The following is a 12922-nucleotide window of genomic DNA, read 5'->3' as shown; positions in this document are numbered from 1 at the left end:
CTGTAAAGCACAATGATCAATCTTGTGATCTTCAGAATGGCATGAGTGGACATTATATGGATATTACATGGGACATTATATGTATATTACATGGGACATTACATGGACATTACATGGGACATTATATGGACATTACATGGGACATTACATGGACATTACATGGGACATTATATGGACATTACATGGGACATTATATGGACATTACACGGAACATTATATGGACATTACATGGGACATTATATGGAACATTATATGGACATTATATGGAACATTACATGGACATTACATGGGACATTACATGGACATTACACGGAACATTACATTGACATTACATGGGACATTATATGGACATTACATGGAACATTATATGGACATTACATGGGACATTATATGGACATTACACGGAACATTATATGGACATTACATGGGACATTATATGGAACATTATATGGACATTACATGGAACATTACATGGACATTACATGGGACATTACATGGACATTACACGGAACATTACATTGACATTACATGGGACATTATATGGACATTACATGGACATTATTATATGGACATTACATGGGACATTATATGGACATTACATGGAACATTATATGGACATTACATGGGACATTATATGGAACATTATATGGACATTATATGGAACATATATATGGACATTACATGACATTACATGGACATTACATGGGGACATTACATGGACATTATATGAACATTACATTGACATTACATGGGACATTATATGGACATTACATGGGACATTACATGGACATTACATGGGACATTACATATGGACATTACATGGACATTACATGGACATTACATGGGACATTATAGACATATGGACATGGACATTACATGGACATTACATGGACATTACATGGACATTACATGGACATTACATGGACATTACATGGACATTATATGGACATTACATGGACATATGGACATTACATACCTGCATCCATCGGTTGAATATGAGACGTGGTATTTGGTCACATTTCGCAAACTTGTGACTTGCAGCGTTGTTGAGAAGCAAAATCACTTTAAGTCCACATGACCGCATCTGTCTGTCAAAGTACATTAACCAATCACAAAACAGCTCACTTGTCATCCACGCCTTTGTATTGTTGTGTCAATCAAAGTGTAAATGTACAGCATCTTCAGTCGCGAACTTTTAATGTCTAATTAAAACAACAACCCTTAATAGACATTTCTCAAAAGTTAACAAGAGTTCATCTTGTAAACTCCATGACACCGAGTTTTTATTGTTTATGGCCAGTTAAGTAAACATCGCCGGGGGATGTTGTTATGGTATGGAACACGACTTACAGCGTCCGGACTGTGAAGCAATTTACTGTTTATTTCTACTGATTGGTTACAGCTACTTACCATCCGGTTCCGGAAACCGGATTATCGAGGCAAATTAAATAGGCATAGATTGGTAACAAGCTAAAATCGTCCGGGAGGCGTAGACATCCGGATTATCGGGGTCCGGACTAACGGGGCTTCACTGTATTTGAAATTACACTTTGTCAGGCACTGTGTATTAATACTTGGTTGATGTAGCTTTATGGATCATCCATATCATCCAATCAAATCTGCAAGCTACTTCACTGCATGCTGACAACCGAAAGAAGATGGACAGACAACTGGTTCTGATTTTGTGTTGTGAACCCCAAGTGACTGTAGCATAGTCTCAAGCTGTCATGAGTGACCAAGGCAACGTGTTTTTTGTTTCCAGATTCTCATACCTGGGACAGCTATGGTATCTACCGAGACTCTTCTCTGTCTGAATCAGACCCGAACATGTATCAACATGGAGCTCTGTCGCATGGCGTGCAGCGCTGCAGGAAGGAGAGAGTTTACCCCAAACCTGTTGGTGGAAAATACCCTTGTCCTGAATGTGACAAGCTCTTCTCCAGTTCCGGTTCTCGATCCAACCATGTAGGGGCCATTCATGACAAGCTGATATTTGCGTGTGACTGTGGCAAGCAGTACAACTACAGACAAGCACTGATTCTGCACAAAAAGACTTGCCCAATATGGCATCAGAAGTGATATCTTTTTTTTGGAAGTTATGTCATGACCTGCTGTGAGAGCTCTTTCAGTGAAGCTGTCAGACCCAGCCCAGAACTTTTGTGCTTTCGGGAACTTTCTGCTGTCATGACCTTGAGAGCTCCTTGTGAAGTCAGGAACTTTCTGCTGTCATGACCTTGAGAGCTCTTTGTGAAGCTCGGGAACTTTCTGCTGTCATGACCTTGAGAGCTCCTTGTGAAGGTCAGGAACTTTCTGCTGTCATGACCTCTTTGTGAGCTCTTTCTGTGAACAGCAAGAGCTCCTTGTGAAGGTCAGGAACTTTCTGCTGTCATGACCTTGAGAGCTCTTGTGAAGGTCAGGAACTTTCTGCTGCCATGATCTCGAGGCTCTTGAAGTCAGGAACTTTCTACTCTCAGGATCTTGAGAACTCCTTTTGTAACGCATTCGTTTCATCCTCATCATTAGCAGAAAGTAGAATAGCTGTGTTTTGTTCACAAGGCAGCAGATTAATGCTTTTGGATTTCTAGGACTTAAGGCAAAGAGAGTTTGCTGACATGTCTCTTTTGTTGTACCTGTTCATGTTTAGTACTGTGTAATTACTGTAAACTTACAATTCCTTTAAGGTGATAATCATCGTGTGTAACAGATAATGGATATTTAGACAATAACCAAAGAGGCATGAAGAAATCAAGATTTTCCCTCCCAAGTGAATAAATGGTGTTAATCCCACGCATTTGGAGATGGACTCCGAGTGTTCATTTGCAAAGGACAAACAATACTAAATCCGAATTTCAATTAGGTTATTCTATATATTTCTCGCTGTCATTTTAAGAGAGAAAATGAATAAAAAGCATGAAACATCAACCCCACGGCAAAGCATCACTGACGTCAGGCTCCTGTTCTGATGACGTAATTTAATCCATTTTTTATGTCATGCTCGAGAATGATGTCATGTTATATTGTCCATGTGGCTAAATCTGACCCTATCAGCTGTTAAGACTAAAAATATAAATGTGCAAAGATTACAAAGTTTTTTACACACAATCATTCTGTCCTCTTGTGTCATATTATTAGTTACACAGTGTTTTTGAAAGGGTGTACTGGACTGTTAGACCCTTGTAAATTCCTTGTAAATACAAGGAATTTACAAGGGTCTTACAGTCCGGACACCCTTTCAAAACACAATATGATCTAATTATTACCCCTCAGATCTTTTATTTAGCTTATCTTTAAACAACATTTCAGTCGTCGGCAGAATGGAGACGCCAAAACGTTTTTGCCATGATTTTCCCTGAATGGTCATAAAGGGAGATAACTTCGGGATGGCTTAGTTTATGATAAAAATATCAAATTTGAGGTTTTGTTAAGCGACAAGTGAAATACAGAAACATTTCATTTTGGATATATTTATTGACACAAACAAATAAGAAATTATTGCAACAATTTTATTACTCTGTTTATGCTCATTATTGTATATACCAACTCTAAAATTTCAAAAGAAATCAAGATTTTCCCTCCCAAGTGAATAAATGGTGTGAATCCCACGCATTTGGAGATGGACTCCGAGTGTTCATTTGCAAAGGACAAACAATACTAAATCCGAATTTCAATTAGGTTATTCTATATATTTCTCACTGTCATTTTAAGAGAGAAAATGAATAAAAAGCATGAAACATCACCCCACGGCAAAGCATCACTGACGTCAGGCTCCTGTTCTGATGACGTAATTTAATCCATTTTTTATGTCATGCTCCGAGAATGATGTCATGTTATATTGTCCATGTGGCTAAATCTGACCAATCAGCTGTTAGACTAAAAAATATGAATATGCAAAGATTACAAAGTTTTTACACACAATCATTCTGTCCTCTTGTGTCATATTATTAGTTACACAGTGTTTTGAAAGGGTGTACTGGACTGTTAGACCCTTGTAAATTCTGTATTTACAAGGAATTTTCAAGGGTCTTACAGTCCCGTACACCCTTTCAAAACACTGTGTGACGAATTTATTACCCTTCAGATGTTTTTGTTTAGCTTATCTCTAAACAACATTTAATCATCAGCAGAATGAGACGCAAAACGCTTTGCCATGATTTTTCCTGAATGGTCATAAAGGGAGATAACTCAGGATGGCTTAGTTTATGATAAAAAATATCAACTTTGAGGTTTTGTTAAACGACAAGTGAAATACAGAAACATTTCATTTTTTGGATATATTTATTGACACAAACAAATAAGAAATTATGGCAACAATTTTATTACTCTGTTTATGCTCATTATTGTATACACCAACTCTAAAATTTCAAGCGATCAGCCGTTTGGCAGCCACATTCCATCTAAGGTCAAGGTCATTTGTACAACCTATGTATTGTGTCACACGACAGATTTGACGGGGTGTACGGTTCGTACATCCTGACAAATCTGCCTACATGGTTTGGTATGCTTTGGCTATTGACCAATCAGAATTCGGCAAATATATCTTAAGGGTAATAAATACTGTGTAGGAGTGTAACACATACTTTCTCCACACTGACATGTTTGCAGGAGAATTATAATACCAGGCCCTTACTGTTTGAACAGACGTTGTTAGCGAGTTATCTCTAGAATGATTTAGTTCAGAATTTGTGGACAGGTATAGTTTGCAGACTACAGTACATATTTGTGACCTTGACCTTATTTTCAAGGTCCCAACGTTTGGTTTGTTGTTTATACAATGCTATTTAGAAAGTGGTCACGTGTAGCATATGTTATATTTGGGATTACACTTTCTTAGTAAAGTACAGATTCTACTACTTTTGATGGAATTTAAACCACACCATCAGAGTCAGGCACCTAATCCCCAGCACACAAAATCCCCTTCTGATAAGCGGCAATGGGAACCGTGCCAATTACCGCTTATCAGAGGGGTACACAAAGTCCGCAGTCTGGACTACCAGTTGTCTGACTTCCATTTTTGTGGAAGTCGCGGTGGGTGAGCGGGTTAGGCGGCTGACTTTGTGTGCTGGGGATTAGGTACCTGACTGAGGGTGTGGGTTCAAATTCCAGATGGGACTCAACCCAACAAAAGTACAAGAATCTCTACTTTACTAAGAAAGTGTAATCCCAAATATAACATATGTAACTTTTGGTTTGTTATCAAGAAATCTCAAGTTAGATATATGTTCAAGTCAGCATTGTCTGTTGTTAAAAATCAAAATGTTCAAGATTTGTAACATTGATCTGTAAATAATAAAAATGTTTGACTATCAGTCTACTAATTCAGTTTGGATATTGACACAACCAACCCAGTCAGTGAGCCTGATCTGTTTGTCACCTCTTTCGACAAGCCTGAGTTGCTGGAGACAAACCATGATAACCCAGGTTCTCTAGTAGTAATGCCTAAACTCTGAGAAGCTTCATTTCACTTATTACAATGTGTGAAGCCCATTTCTGGGGTCCCCCGCCATGATGTTGCTGGAATATTGCTAAAAGCAGCATAAAACCCAACTCACTCACTCAGTTCACTTATCCCTCCACTCTAGACGAGGCATATATTGCCAAAGACACAGCTTCAGAAATTTGTCTTTTCTAAGGTCCACCCAGACAACTAGTGTGAATGCTGCTAGTCCTGATTCAACAAATCAACAATGTGTTTATATTTATTGTCAGTTTTTTCATTTTCAAATTGTTTGTTCGTTTGTTGTTTTACGCTGCACTCCGCAATATTCCAGCTATATGGCGGCGGTTTGTAAATAATCACGTCTGGATCGGACAATTCAGTGATCAACAGAATGAGCATCGATCTGCGCAATTGGGATACGATGACATGTGTCAACCAAGTCAGCGAGCCTGACCAAGCGATCCCGTTAATGGCCTCTTACAAGTACAGGTTACTGAAGACCGCCTCTGTGGTGTAGTGGTTAGAGCGGTTAGAGTGGTCCGCCAGGAGAGCGGAAGGTCGCGGGTTCGATCTCCAACCGCGTCATACCAAAAGACGTTAAAATATGGTACTTGTTGGTCCCTGCCTGGCGCTCGGCATTAATGGGTACAACAAGGACTGGTCGGCTCGGAGTCAGTATAATGTGTCTAAGTGGGGTATTCATGCTTCACTGCGGCATGGTATTTCAGTGGGCTAGCTCTATAAAACCAGCTTAAGTCTGGGCTAGTACAAGCAGCCGCACATACACATACACACACATGCACGTCGTCATTTGAGCGAAATATTCTCAAGCACGACGTTAAACCCAATTTCACCTCACCTCACCGGTTACTGAAGACCAATTAAGCTAGGTTGATGTATGTGTGTGTTACACAGACAGGCAACGCCCAGGTGTGAGAGATCACAACAGCACTTTTTATTGCTTCCAGATCCACTTCCAGACATGAGCTATGGTGTATACAGTGGAGCTGAATACACTCCACCAAACCAGAGCGTGTATCAGTACACGCAGCAGACAGTACCGATCAATAGACGGCCCAGAACCTACCCTAAACCTATCGGAGGGAAATTCCCATGCCCCGGATGTGACAAACTGTTCTCTAGTGCTGGGTCTCGCCACAACCATGTAGGGGCCATTCATGATAGGCTCATCTTTGCGTGTGACTGTGGAAAGCAGTACAACTACAGACAAGCTCTGAGTCTGCACAAAAAGACCTGTCCTTTATGGAATTATCCCTAATGATAATTTTGGAGGCAGGAAGCAAACTTTGTCTGGAATATCAAGTTGGTGTTGATGTGGAAGCTGTTTTTTGAAGTTACAAAAGAAAATGTCTTTGATGACTGGCATACTATTATACATGGTTTCCTGGTACTACCAGTGGTAGGTCTTAACTCTCAGAGTGTCAGTCACACGACAGATTTAAAACATTCAGAGACAGGGATAGAAATACTTTTTTTTCTAAGTGTGCCTTAGGGCACTAGGCAAATATTTTAGGTGTGTGTTTCAGAAATCAAGTGTCCCCACATGTTTTTAGAATCAATGTCTGTATCAAGGATGATGATCTTTTGAAATTTATTGTCAGAAAACAACAAATGTAACCAGTTTTCGGTTATCACTGATATGTCTTCTGTTTAAGATGGCTTTCTTATGTTACATTTGTTCTGCGTTCCCAACACCTTTAATAGCTAAGAATCGTGTGAGAGGTTCACTTTTTTCAATATGTCTAACATACACAATTTACTCTTCACTAACCGAACTATCAGTACTCACAACACTCTAAATGGAAAAACTACCAGATTTCTTTACATCATCCATCATAATTCCAGTGATTTCCTGGGCGTAAAAGTCAATAAATGTTTTTGCTTGGTTGTCATTTGCATAAGTGTTTTGTTTGGGGATGAAATGACTAAAGGTGTGCTATGTCTCTAAAAAATTAGGCGTGCCATAAGGGCACCAAGAACATTTTTTATCTGTGCCATTTCGATATTTACCGTGCAATGGCACGCTAATACATGGGGTATTTCGAACCCTGAGGGAGTATGGGTTTATGCTTCTGTGGGCAATATTCTGGCAATATCAGAGTTGGGAAGACTACAAATGGGGATCCAGTGTGGGAATAGAACCAGACACTCAATGTTTTGAGAAGAAACGTGAACAACTTGTCTACCCCACAGCGCCAAAACATTTACAACAGAAAAACTCATGGCCTTGATGAAGCCATTTTTATGTTTTTGTCGTCCTCGTATCTGTCGCTTTTTGAGGATGGATTGTTGCAGTATTTCCGTTTCAATTTGAATTGTAACTGGTATGGAGACTCTCTGATGATGTGGATCCATGGAACTGGAATATTTATTTTTTGACATTACTCCATTTTTTAATAACATTACTCCAGGTAAAATGTTAATATCATCATGAAATTTTTGCTGTCATTTCCTTCTTGAACATTAGAGATGCTTGATACATTATGATTCTGCTTGTGTCTTGAAAAGGTTTGAAGTCCATGGCAAAAATGCACCTTGGAATCATTTCTTTTGTGAGATCAGCTTCTTTTAGAGATGATATTGGATATACAATACAATGTGGCAGAAATGTCCAAGTTGATTCCATTCTCATTAAAAAACAACTTTTTCTCTCAACAAAGAGAAAGGTCTAAATGTGTGTGTTTTATGGATTTTCATTAACTGGCGTATTCTTAAATTACAAAAAATAGTTGTGACTGATATCTCTAATGGCTGCCAGTGTCACGTGGTCTAGCTGATTCACAATTTGGAATATCTGTAAATGAAATAATGAGGCAAATCCTTCAGCAAGGCTCCTGATCAGATCATATTTTGTCGGATGTCATATATTATCTAACGACAGTGTATACTTATTATATTGAGACAGGTTGTGTCATACAGTACTTGGTTGGTGGCTCGTGTTAATATAAAGTTGTCTTTAATACGGTATGTTAGTGACATGATTTACAATTGTTCATGCGATAATCAAGAAATAAACCCGAAACCCATAAAACAAGGACACAAATGAGTGAGTGATTATATTCAATATTTTAAGCAATATCTCAAAGCTAGGAAACAGACTCGCACACTGTACCCATTAGTGGTGGTCCGATTAATTGAAATAATCGAAGATTGGTCGCAGTGACTAAACGACCAAGCAATCGATCATGTTTTCTCATAATCGAACACAAACAATTCTGGAACACCTTTTGCATTAACAATTTTTTTCACAAGGTTGGTTTTGTCAGTTACATTTCATGAGCACTACAAGCTCGTTCCAAATCATGATTGAATTTATCTTAAAGACCCCAAGAAATTTATGTTCCTAACGTACTAGTCATCCTTTAAAGATGTGAAGTTTGCGGAAAAAACAACCAAAGAACTACAAAAAATTTCCCAATGTTTTTGTGCAAACAGGAAAATTTCATAAATGACGCTAACCAATTATTTGCGATGATTGATTGGTTGTAATGAACCAATCATCAATTATGAGATTTTAACCAATTCCCAACACTAGTACCCATGTGGAGAACCAAACCTGGACCAGTCATAGCGTTACCTGCAGTTACCACCCGCCGGATGAACAGTTCAACTTGACATAGAGGGTTTATACTGCCTCCCTGCCTGCTGGGTTATTCAATCATTCAATATAAACAGTCCCTCACAGTTTTTCTCAGAATGTATTCCACTAATTTGCACACATGTAAATGCAGAATCTACTAACACCAACAGACAATTCATCTAATGCAAGAGTATCCTGTAACACAATGTTTTGTTATTTTCAGATATTCATGATTTGGCTGGAGCAAGTTTATCAGTTGGCTATTCCTTACAAGAGTTCCGTATCCCTGTTGTTCCTGGTATTCAGGGTGGCAATGAAGCTCGAGCTAATCCGTCATCCAAAAAACATTCTTGTCCCTATTGCCCAAAGATGTTTGCAAGTCGTGGCGCACGCTGGTACCACATCAAGGCTATACATGAACTCTCTCAGTATATTTGTGTGTGTGGAAAGCAGTATCGGTATAGCAATTCCTTGGCAAATCATAAAAAGCTATGCACTGTGGCAAATTCTTAATTGTCTTTCTTGTGACTGATTCGTGGAGCAGAGCTAGTCATCTCTTGAAATGAAGGACCGTGTGGTTGTATTCCTGAGCAAGAATTTGTGAAAAACCTAAGCACTGATAAGTTCTTAGTCATCTTTCATGTGCCTCACGGATTTGTTCAACACAGTTGGGAGAGTCTCCTGAAGTAAAGACCAACGCACATTCAAGTGGTTTTGAACTTTATTGCAGCGGATTCTTTGGATGGACTTTTTCAAGGGTATCATAGACAAGATGCAATACTTGAACTGCAATCTTTTGTTGTTTTCAGGTATTCATGGTTTGGGCATCTCTTTTGGAGTGAGTCCTGCGGATGTAGACAGTATTGGTCACAGGACAAGTGTGTCCTTTGAAGGTCAGATCTGTGGGGCTGTTCGAAACAGTCGCGGCCGAGTTTACCCAGAGCCTGTTGGGGGCAACTATCCCTGTCCGGACTGTGACAAGATGTTTGCCAGTGATGGCTCCCGATGGAACCATGTTGCGGCTATACATGACAAGCTCAGTTTTGCTAGTTTGTGTGGCAAGACTTTCAATTATCGGCATAATTTAGCCCGCCATAAGAAAACTTGTCCAATATGTATGGAGATGGGATTTCAGCAGCAACCAAGATGAAGAGGCTTTAGAAACAAGTGACTGCAATGTTTCCAGGATGAAGTGTCAGTGATGGCGTCGAGAGTTAGGACCAAGTGACCACATGAATGTTGTTTTATGCCACCGTCTCTAATATACATGGCGGCCATGAATTTCGGGGATTCTGGGTTGGAAAAGGATCCAAGCGACCTATTCTTGACCACTCCTTTCGGGCTTAGAATCAGACCACAGCAGTAAGTCGTCACAAGTATTCAACGTTTGCATGCAGCTCAAGAAACAGAATGACTGGATTATTGAGAGATTGCTTCAGAAGTCATGTTGATTGGTTGTGGACGTCACTTCTAAAGTGTCATGTTGAATGGTTCCTGGTGTTAGTCGTTATAGAATATACTCGACAATTTCTTTTGGCAGGTTAGTTTTGAAGGCTGTTGTAGACCAGTTTTATCTGTTGAAATGAACGTAAAATTAGCAAATAGACACTGCGTTACTGTGTCTCCATCTCAACTTTTCATATCGCCTGGCAATTGAATTATTTAGGTTATTTTTCACTTTTTATGTGGTGGAAAACATTTGATGAAAAAGTAAACATCTACTTAAAGTAATTTCTGATCTATATCAAACTGATAAGGCATTCTTATAGAATTTGTTTTTAGTTTGTAACATTTTTCTGATTTACAAGGTTTTGTTCGTTCAGTTGGCCATAGGTTAATTTGGCAAATGTGTGATGAGCTTTTGACCAGCAGAGTTCAAGTCAGAGAAATATGTGATTCCAAATATCAGGAAATGTAGCTGTACATTGTCTTCAAATATTCATATTTTATTGGAGGGAATCTTTCACTTGTCTCATTGTTCACCGAGGGGCGGTGGAGTAGCCTAGTGGTTAAAACATGGCATGTCACAAGGAAGGCTTGGGTTCTATTCTCTAATTGGGTACAGTATTATTGCGATAAATGTTTTTAGAAGGGTCATTGTTTCCCGCGAAAGGGGAGTATGTTTAGAAGAGTTTACTTCCCATATGCAGGGGTGGAAATAACCCATTGCCCGACGCCCGAGTCCAGTGTTTTTTTCTGTCGGGCAAGCAAATTTGTATATCACACTGTACCGGTGTCCAGTTGATATTCCAATGTTAATTATGTTGTTTATTTAAGAAATCAACAAGAAAACGGCCGGTATAGTGGAAAAATTATCAGGGCAAGTGATTTTACATGTGCCACTGTACCGGAGTACACTAGCAATTTTAAAGTTATTTCCACCCCTGATATGAACTGGTACAAACCGTGATACAGTCAAACCCTTTTTTGTTGAACTTGTCGGGACCAAGGGAAAAGCTCGACTTATCCGAGTATTCACACATTCATCAGCATAGAAATGACCAAGTACCAACAGTGCTTACAACATCGTTTTTCTACAATAGGCTATTCATACAAACAATACATCTTTGCAATAAACGTTTACTGCAGTACTGATCAATAAAATAAAAAAATAAAATTATTTTCCCTATGGTGAAACATAACCAGTGTCATATATATCATGTGCACATATCACTTTTGCCTAGCAACCACTGTTTCTGTATTTCATCATCTGTGACGTCATTAAACAATTGAACGTGACGTACGTCAATGAACAGGGCTGTCACACTTGCTTACCGTGTTTTACTGCACACATGTGGAGGAATAAAATGGATAATAAAGAAATTAATACACTCGCAAGTGTACCACACGACTTACATGAAACTCATGCAAAATTGTGTATTGCCCTCGCTCTTGCAATACAAAATTTCACCCTCGTTTCGTATAAGTCACATGACACACTTGCTCATGTAATAATCTATATGTAAATTAATTCAATCACTTCATGACAAATAAATATGCATACAAAAAGATAAGAATACATTTTTGAAACAACGTGGATTTGTTGGACTGTGATCAACGTGTCACTGGTAGCAAGTTAATTAATCATTTGCTCTTGAGGCTTGTGTGTGAACATGCCACTTGACTGTTGAATGCATTAATCCTCACCTTTGATCTCTGGGTAGCACGTTTGACTTTTGATTGCGCGAATGAAATTTTTGAACCACTAGGCTACCCCACTGCCGTTTTCAGTTTTTGAAACTCAAGTGAGAAGTATTTAATCCTCTTGAAGCAAATACATATTGAAAAGGACAAATTCATTTAAAGGCCCTTTTTTGCTCATTTGGTTTTACGCTGCTTTTTGCAATATTCCAGCAATATCACGGCAGGGACACCAGAAATGGGCTACAATAATTTAAGAATTGTAAAACTGAAACACAAAATGTCAGATGTTTTACATGAATGAGTACTAGAATTTGTTCAGTCAACATATCCAATTTAGAACTTATGACAAACCTGGACGTATGTGTAAGGATAAAATGTGTTTTTAAACTTTAATCTTTAAACATGAACAAGTTTTGACCCGTCTGTTTTTACAGCTTTAAATACAGGACAAAAATGTTGGGTAATGGAATTGTTCATACTTCGATTTTCATTAATCATTTTGACCTTTTTCACTCATTTCAGAAATATGTATATATTTGTTAATGTCATAAGTACAGAGTTTTCATGATGTTTTAATATTGATATTTCCTCTGGGTGAAAAAGACACTCCCTCCTCCTAATTTGTTCAGTTTGAATAGAAGTTCACATTCATATTTGTGTTTCAGTCGAAAGATTCACAACTATTGACGGCAGTATATATCTCTCAGGGGTGCTATATGTCTTCACTATAGAAGCGTATA

General features: G+C 38.6%; 1 protein-coding gene and 1 long non-coding RNA gene across 2 annotated transcripts in view; both read left to right on the top strand.

Annotated features, from left to right (window-relative positions):
• Positions 1-12922, top strand: part of LOC124274976 (zinc finger protein 816-like) — a 99920-nt gene that overhangs the window by 64155 nt on the left and 22843 nt on the right. The gene's annotated exons all lie outside the window — the stretch shown is intronic.
• LOC124275000 lies at positions 2249-2797 on the top strand. Its single transcript, XR_006898161.1, has 2 exons — positions 2249-2298; positions 2369-2797. It is a non-coding gene; the product is annotated as an uncharacterized LOC124275000 (long non-coding RNA).

The sequence above is a fragment of the Haliotis rubra genome, unplaced genomic scaffold (genome assembly GCF_003918875.1).
Source record: "Haliotis rubra isolate DU_JTF1 unplaced genomic scaffold, ASM391887v1 Scf197, whole genome shotgun sequence".
Lineage (NCBI taxonomy): Eukaryota > Metazoa > Mollusca > Gastropoda > Lepetellida > Haliotidae > Haliotis > Haliotis rubra.
The sequence above is the reverse complement of the archived record's forward strand: the minus strand, read 5'-3'. Positions and strand labels throughout refer to the sequence as shown.